This window comes from Copidosoma floridanum, unplaced genomic scaffold (genome assembly GCF_036245765.1).
Source record: "Copidosoma floridanum isolate Cflo_tuat_1 unplaced genomic scaffold, Cflo_Japanese_pri ptg000025l, whole genome shotgun sequence".
Classification (NCBI taxonomy): domain Eukaryota; kingdom Metazoa; phylum Arthropoda; class Insecta; order Hymenoptera; family Encyrtidae; genus Copidosoma; species Copidosoma floridanum.
Genome location: NW_028321902.1, coordinates 5,747,049 through 5,756,353, shown reverse-complemented (window position 1 = coordinate 5,756,353; position 9,305 = coordinate 5,747,049).

Below are 9,305 nucleotides of genomic sequence, written 5' to 3'. Positions count from 1 at the left end.
ATAATAGAAAAGAGGGTAGGACGAGTTTGATAAACGACCCGCAGGGTAGCCTTTCTAATTAGCCAAATCAACCGGAATTAAGGATCTCATAAACGTGACGAGACGCTTTGGCCATTACGCAACCGAGGACACGATTTACACCGATAAAAGAGCTCTTGGCGTAAGCTAAAAACAAATGCGAGTTGATGAACAAAACAACGTATACATTACACTTGTCGAGCAAGTGGAGGATGTTGTGTTTTCGTGTCGTATGTATACGCTTGTATACTGTGATGAAAAAAAAAAAAGAATCCTTCACGCGACCCGGTGCGACACGAATCGATTGATTCCGTGAAAAGAGAATTGACGACGGAAACATATACATTATGTATTCGGTGTACACGTGAATAAATACATTCCGAGGGAGGCTAACTCAAGAGGGTGGAGAATGAGGGCGAAGGTGTCCCCCCCCTTCTGTGTGTATGACGTATATTCCTTTTTCCTTAGCTCTCGAGGGTATAAGAATAAGTACTCGAGCGCCGTGAGATGAGGAGAAACGATTTGTCTCGCGAGTGGCACTCGACGACGCCGGGGTGTGGGTGCGACGATAATACAGAGCCAACGCTCGCTTATTTTCCTTTCTTCGTACACATGTACACGGCGAAATTGAATAATTGCCGTCGAGTGCTCGATTGGGCGATGGCGAGGGAGAAAGAGGGAACTGAAAATCCGCCGACAGGCAAAAATATTAAAAGCGCGCCCGAATCAGCGAGAGTCAATAGGCTTTTGTTTGCCCGAGATGTGGCTTTGCGGGAGAGATATGACTGTGACAGGCGAGTTTCGGGTGTATTGGACATGAAAAGGAAACGGAACTTTCCTCGCTTTTCTTTAGTCGCGACAAAATAAAAATTAATAAATCGGTGGTACTATCGTGGATTTCTCATCTTAAATTTTGGTTAATAATTAATTTGAAAAGTTAACTTTGTACGCGGCTAATACATACTGTGTAGCTTGTAATTTGATTGTTGTAATGACCATCAAAAAACGTCTTAGTTTGAGTTACTTGTCATGACGAGTTTAATTGCAGCTTGAACGTTTGCCAGGTTTGAAGTGTCATATGATATATCGTGTAAAAATTCGCAATTGGTGTATTTTATGCGTATGTCCCACTTCTGGTGGAAGAAGAAATACTGCATACCAAACGCAATTATTTATGAGATATAACTTCGAAGCGTGGTAATCGAAATTTCGATTAAACAAACATTGGTCATTTTTTTTTAGTAGTCACTTACATTTAACATTAGGCACTTTTATTTTTGTCCAAATACACCTTGACCCTTAGTTGTAGTCCCACTTTTTTTTTCCTTTCATAAAAATCGCGAAAAAACTGTCGTCACCTTCTATGTACGTGATCCGATTTTTGGATGATATACTTGTAAAGTGTGAATATTTGCAATTTAAAAGAAAATATTCAGTCCTGCAGAACAAATGGCTTTTTTCTTCACTTTTTTCCTTTTTACGCGTGAAAAATATAAAATAAAAATAAATAACGCAACGATATCCCAACAGCCTCACATTTTCGAGGATACCAAACTTTAATGGTTCACCTTTTCCACGTGAAAACAGCACCTTGTACGCGATAAAACAAAAGCCAAATGAGAGAGGGTCTCGCCAGAACGCAATTTGTCTAACAAATGTAGCCCAGGCAATCCAAAAATCGAGCGCGTATCGAGTATAGGAGAAACTCAAATAAATGCCTCGAATGAAAAAAAAAAAAATAATGGTACAACCTGTAATACAAAAAATTGATATTCTTTGTGTTGTTTTTTAATAATGGCGTCATGTCCAAACACCATGTGTCACAGACGTAAGCATTTATCGACCTTAACCATACAAAAACGACACTGTACCAACTAAACTAACCAGTGCCATATATGTAACTGCCGCTTTTTGGCAAGTGTACTTACAACTCTTACATTATTATTCTAAAATTTTATTAATGCATCTATATTTATGAAAAAAAAAAAAAAAAATAATACATGTATTTTAGACTCCTAATGATAACCTAACATATACCGTGTAACTACAAATGAATAATGATCATAGTTGTTACAAATAAATTATGCATCAACGATAAACTGCACGCCCTGAAAGATATTACGTTGTATTTAAAATTAATTGTAACTATACCTTGCATATACTGTATTTACAATTAAGATAAAGAACGCGTTTCTTATACGTACACGCGTACGATGTATTATAAGCTTGCCTTTTTTTATCAAACTTGCGTGTAAGTACAACCCTATGTAAGTATTATTACCTCATGATTTTTCTCTCAGAATAAGTGATCCCAACATGCGTCACAAAGCCGTAAAATTGACACTCCAAAATATATGATGTGTATTCGGTGGACGTAAAATTTCCGCATAAATTGAAGAAAAAATAAAAATACACCCCCGAGTCCCCCTTCCCCCCCAGGGGTACTATACGACAGAGATACGAAGACGCGCTCCCTCTGATTACTCTAATGGAAAAGAGGAGTCGCCGGAGAAGGAGGAAAAGCCAAGCGCCCGATCAATCGAGACTTTTATTTGCGTCGTTTCCCCCAAGCCTCGTCTCATTTACTTGTACACGCGTATACACAGCACTTTTTATCTCGATCGGTATACGTTTTTTTTTCCTCGATACACGAGAAGACACCGTCGATTTCGGCGTGTGTATACCCAACAACCGTGAAAAAGTCTACTTTTCGTTCGCGTAACATTTTTCACCTTCATAAATAAACAGTGAAGCAAAAAAATTCAATCACCGAAGAATTTAAAATCAAACAGGTAAAAAACACATATCGGTATCGGTATATGTATACATTTGGCGTACGAGCGACGTTTGCCCGTTCCATTGAATACCCGTCGATAAAATAAACGACCCGAAGTAAAACGCACCGATTCGCGTTGGACCCGATCCAGCCGTCCCTATTGCACTTTTAAACCCCCTCCTCCAAATCGATTATAAATTACGAATCGAACCCACCCTACAGTGATCTACGAGTGATCGATTGGCAATAGCGGCAGATTGACGCGTAATTTCTCGAAAAGCCACTTCAAGCTGAGAAAATGAAAAAAAAAAAAAAAAAAAGTGCCAAAGAGAGAGAGAGAGCAGCAGAAGCACACAAAGGGCGGAGTTTCTTTTTGAAGAGCGCGCCGTCTTGAGAGAGCGATTGTTGCCGGGAAGTGGCCCGCGTACGGGGCACCGATGCAAAAGTAAAGTTTAAAAAAAAAAAAGAGGATAAGCGCTCTTTTTTATTATTAACCACTCGTCTCGAGGGGAAAAGCGCGGATTTGCGTATAGACGGTGGGTTTTGTTGTTTTTTTTTTTTCCCCTCCCGTCACAATATTCGTGACGCGCTGCAGCGTGAGCTTGCAAGGAAAAAAAAAAAAAAAAAAAACAAACAAACAAAGAAGCGTCAGGAAAAGAGAGACAGGTGTGTCACACGATGACCTAGTTTTAGTTTACAGCTTGCACTATACACACGTAAACACGTATATATATGTATAAGTACACCGCTTCAGAGGGATGGAGGAGACGGAAGGAGCGCGATATCGCGTTTGTTCTTTCTTTTCATCTTTGCCGGTCCCTCCGAGTATGGGTTGATCAACGGAATGTAATACATTACATAAGTGAAATATTGTATCATGAGGCGAGCCGCTCTTTGTTTTACATCAAAAGTGGTTTTGCATTGTTACGCCGAGCATCGGTCACTTCACTGTGGGAATGCAATAATTAAATTTCCAGCCTTTTTTAGGACAATATGTGTACACGGGTTGCTTTTTTTTTTTTTTTTTTTTTTTAATTAAAATCATAACTCTTGGGACGAAAGCGCTGCCGCACAATGGTGGGTAGTGACCTGATTGGTTATTCCATTGAAAAGGTAAATCGATGCAAAACAACGGTGACGACGAAGACGAGGATGACGGAGGTTGTGTATTTGTGTAGGATTGCATCGAGAGGCTCCTCGCGAGAGAGCAACAAATATTTGAGTCGTGAACTTGGGTTTCTTTTTTTTTTCGATCGAATTCCATCGGGTGCATTCCCGATTTTTCTGTTACGTTGAATGTTATGGGGATTTTTTTTGTGCATAATATTCTTCCCATACGATCGATGAACGAGGAAACACCAACAACAACACGATGAACAATAATTAACGCCCACATTTTGAAGAGCTATTAGATTTATTACGTATAAAACAAGAAAAAAAATTTAACGGTGCCTTTTTGAGAAAAAACTGCAAAGTGAGGATGTTGCGTCGAAAACAATCCGTTGTCCGTCAAGTGGATTATCCAAAAATCGTTCTACACGCGAGTATTTTTTGTCGAAATTATATACAAGCTTTTGGCGATGTATGTTTTAATTTTCTTTCTTTTGAATTATAAAAACCACTGTACAAAAAATGGACAAATCAACACGAGACACCTTCATCAATTTTCGAAGGGATTGTGTGATCTTTGTATGATCAAAAGCTCTTCAAACGCGTTTGGTTTTAATCGCAAGCTCGGCTCCGTCGCGAAAGGGTACACGTAATGCAAGCCATTTACAGTGCGAGTGAAAAAAAAAAAAAAAAAAAAAAAAAAAGAATAAATAAACAAAGCCCCGCGACGAAAGAGAGAGATGTACAATACACGGGAATTCCGAACGGAGTCGCTCAAAGCGCTTGTTTTAGCGCATTACAAAAGGTACGCGCGTACAAACGTCGAATAACCCGAGCACCTCCCCCGCACGCCCCATGTATATAGGTATATACGAAAAAGGCACGTGAAATAAAACAGAGAAAGAGAGAGAGAGAGAGAGAAAAAAGAGTACCTCGCGCATACCTATACACTCCTGAATGGAAAATGCGCGCAAGCGCGGCCTACTTTCCGGTGTATTCCCGGCCGCGCGAGAATATTATACGTATATACATGTATACAGCAAAGACGGAGTCTCTGGCTTTTCGCATTCACATGTACCCACACACGTGTCGAGCTAAAGCGTGTATATTTATGTATATGCGTACGGGACGATAATATGGCTCCCCCCGAGACTGGTATATATATATACGTGTACGTATAATGACAGGGGAGCACGTGTTGGTGGTGCGCGTAAAAAGGTATAACGAGTACCTGTACCGCGATACGGGCGGCGCGCCAAGTCTGCCCAACTGTACGTTAAAGGAGAGACTTTTGGATTTCGCTCTCGCGAGGGCATGTGTGTGTGTGTGTCTTTGCTTCATTGTTTTTTTTTTTTTTTTTTTCATTCCTTACAACAGGTGTATGGAAAATTGTAAGGGGGTATGTTGTGATGCCTATTATGTGTGCTTTCGGTTTTTTGGATGTCAAAGCAGATCGATCCGTTGTCATGAAATTTTGAGCATTTTTTTTTCTCTTTTTTGATTAAATCAAGTATACTTTACTGCTTTAATGTCCCTCTCGTGTGTGTGGAAAAATAATAAATTGGACGCTTGTCCGAAGTATGGTTTTTGTTTTTTGGGATCTATTGTGCCAAAATATAACGGTGATATGTCGACGTGGCTCGACCATTTATTTTGCCCCGAATCAATCATTTCGATCATTAATTTTCACAAAGACACGGTCTCGATAACTCGCTCCGGAGGGAATATCGAAGTGCAATAAATCTGCTGGTTTTAGGCACACGTGAACAGATGCAACACTCCGAGATGCTCGGCTGTGCGTGAAGTGCGAATTATTATTTTTTTTTTTTTTCCCTCGTGAGATATTTTTTCACACATACAATATCGTAGTCTTTGCTACAACTACACGTATTCACTGTCTTTTACACCCTTAAAGTGAAAAAATGAGAAAGAATTAATTTCTTGGGACGCGTTTTTTTTTCATCTTCATAGATTCAGCAAAATCGTCCGCTGCTTATTGTATAAAAGAGCTTGGACATCGCGAATAAACGTTTCAAGAAAATTAGACGTTTGCTCCAAGATCATATACACCTACGTATATAGGTATACCGCACTCGTTAATGCAAAAACAAACAAACAGAGAAAATTTCACCGCGTCTTACCAAACACGGACTTTTCTACTTGACGCTCGTACACCGGCTGCATCTACTTACTCGCGTGCAAACAAATATATACATATATACGTATATATGTACGTGCGCCTTTTTTTTACGACGCTCTTCGCCAAAGGGGAGCTTTTACGGAAATGTACTTTTCTCTTAAAAATGCATGGGATGCACACACTTCTTCGAGCGCAAATTTATTTTTCTCTCTCCCACGGGATAAAACCCTCTCTCGGCCCTTGAGTTTTACCGTTTTATTTAAACAATAGTAACAATAAACAAATAAATACAAGATTGATGGTCAATTAATAATTTCTCTTAACGCACACGCGTACCATCACTCTCGTTGGCTTTTGTCTCCATATATGTATCCCGATCTGTATGGTATGCGTCACACAATGTATAAATCAGAATATCGGTACACGCGGTGCAAAACGCGGGGGTTCAAGTGACACGATGTGGATGGACACAAATTAAAATAACGCGATACAAAGTGACCTGAAACTCAACGTGCCGTACGGGTGTGTATGTATAATTATGTATATGTACAAACGACCTATATTTCGCGCGTCTCGTAACGAAGGGGTGGATTATCGATTTTAATGTATTCAAAGGCTACACGTACGTTGACTCGGTGTATATAATGAACGGCAGATCAACCGCGGCACGCGGAGGCGGATCGTTCACGTTTTCGTGTACCTTCGCCACGTGATTTTATACGATGCGTGGGGTATCGTTATAATGGGGATTCCTCGCGGGGTGTGCCTACATATACTTATTGATCAAAGGAATGTATATTTTCAAATGCCATGCTTACGAATGTATAACAACTTGTGGACTGTGCTTTAAAAAAAAAAAAATTGGCACCTCAAGATCAAACGAAAGCAATGGAGTAAGCATTGCTGTTTTGTTTACACGTGTTACGTTTTCTCTAGATTCTTTAGGATTGTTTTCACGATAAACATCCCGTTAAATGGGAGGAAAAACGTATAGTTACCGTTAGATTTTATGTTAAAACTTTTTTGGTAAATAAGAAATCAATTGTCGATTGTTCAACAGACAATTTTTAAATAACCAGTGCAACATTGATACTGCAAGGTTTTTCACGTCCCGTGTACGAACTATTTAGTTCGATTGACTCAAGATGGTTCAAAATACCCTGAAGGACTCCTGTTTAGTGTACTCTACCCACAACCACGTATAAGTATATACTTTTTGCCTGAATACGAGTATTCATATTATGGTTTTTATGAACTTCGCTACTGGATGCGTCTCGTATCTTGTATTGTCAAGTAATCGTTGGAAACAAACTTTCTCGCAAGTATGTGGAACAAGTACACGCAAAAAACAAAGGGAAAACGCAAGTAGTAAGGGTCCACATACGCCCGGGCGGATTTAGTAAATACACGTGCACAACAAACAATAGTATTTTAGATTCATTTCCAAGTGGATCCAGAGCTTTTTTTTCCCCGAGATTTGATTTCACGGCAACGATAGTCACACGTGCCAGTGATAACAAAAAGCTCCACGTGCCGCCGTCTCTTTTGCCATTTTATGATTTTCATTACGGGAGATCCAATGTTGACTTATTTACCAACCATTATATCGCATTCATATATATTTATTATACTTAACTTTGATCACTCGAGTGTACAAGCAAACTCTGCATCAATTCAACGCAAAACCGACCGTAAACTTGTAATTTTTTGTAATGGCACCATCTTTCATATGGCGTACACGATTACTTTTTTCCTACGTCTCTCTTGTGTTTAGCAACGTACGGACGCTTCGGGGAGAAAAAAAAAAAAGAACAAGAGCTTTTTTTTTTTTCAAAAAAAAATCCGCCAACTCAATACTCACCTCATACCGGTGACGGCGAGCGTCCTCGTCGCTCAGGACACGTCCACTGGCCCGAAAGTACTCATCGACGAACCACCGTATACTGTATACACACTGCACAGGCCGATCGTCGCACTTTTGGATAATCGTTCGAAACGAAAAAACAGAAAAATCAGCCTTCGTTGTCCCTCTTTTACACACACGCCCCTGTCTCTCTACTCCTCGTTGTTGGTGAAGGTGCACATGTCGTGCCTCATTCTCGTCTCCTTGCTCCGAGGAAGCAACGACTGAAGGGGGAAAAAAAACAAAAAATCACGGCACCTTTTTTTTTTTTTCAAACAAAACCAAAGCTGAAAATATTGTCTCGGTCGCTCGAGCAGGTTAGGTCGACCGACACCAGGCACATCCGTACGCCCCGTCAAATTGCACCGAACCAAAAGCTCCCCCGTTCTTACACTCTTATATTTTTTCCTTTTTTTTTTTTTTTTTTTTTTTTTTCTAGTGGCTTATGAAAAAAGCAAAAAAAAAAAAAAAAAGAAAGAGAGAGAGAATCTCTGTAGGTATATAAACGTGTGTGTGTGGCTCGCAGCCCCAGCTGGTCTCTGCTCGCCGCAAGCTCTGGTGTGCTTGCCCCTAGCCCCGTCTCTTTCCCACACTCGGCGTCAACTTATAAATAGAAATCCGGGTGCGTTTGATTATTTATATTCTTTTATCGCTCTCTCTCTCTCCTCCCCGCTTCTCTCTCGTTTTGTGTTTTCTCACACGGGGTGGGGGAGAGAGAGCTATACGCACTTACGTCTGTGTGTTTGGCTATTTTCGTACCCCTCCCTTTTTTTTTTTGTGCTTTTTCCCCGCTACACTTCATCGTAGGATGTTGTACATGTTCCAATTAGCCGCGCGATCAAGCTTTTTTTTTTTTTTTCCCAACCGCACCGCGTATGAGCTCCAAGCCGATCATAAAAGCTCTCTCTCTAGCCGAAGGCTTTTCCGCTCGTTCGGACGTATTTTTTCGGAAAATCATACCGCGCGAACCCGCGAGATTCTCAAGCTCCGCTTGAACTTGAAACCCCAATCAACCGTTGTCGTTGGAAAATTGGTGGATCAAAACTAGTGGAAGCACCGAGGGGGGGGGGGAAGGTGATGCCCCTTTATCGAATATCGCGATTAACGACGACGACGGCGCGCGTCCGATGTAAGCTTCGGAGAACAACGGCTCTCTCTTCTCGGCCCACTTGATATTCCTTCTCTCGACGCACGGCTGTACACATGTGTGCCAAAAATCTCTCTCTCTCTCTCTGTATGCCTACTCCCCCGCAAAACCTTGTACGCATACAAGATAGTGAGAGAGAGAGAGCTTTTTGCTGCTGCGGTTCAGTTTATAATCACGCGGACGGGTAAGGGGGGTGTAAAAAATGTGCACT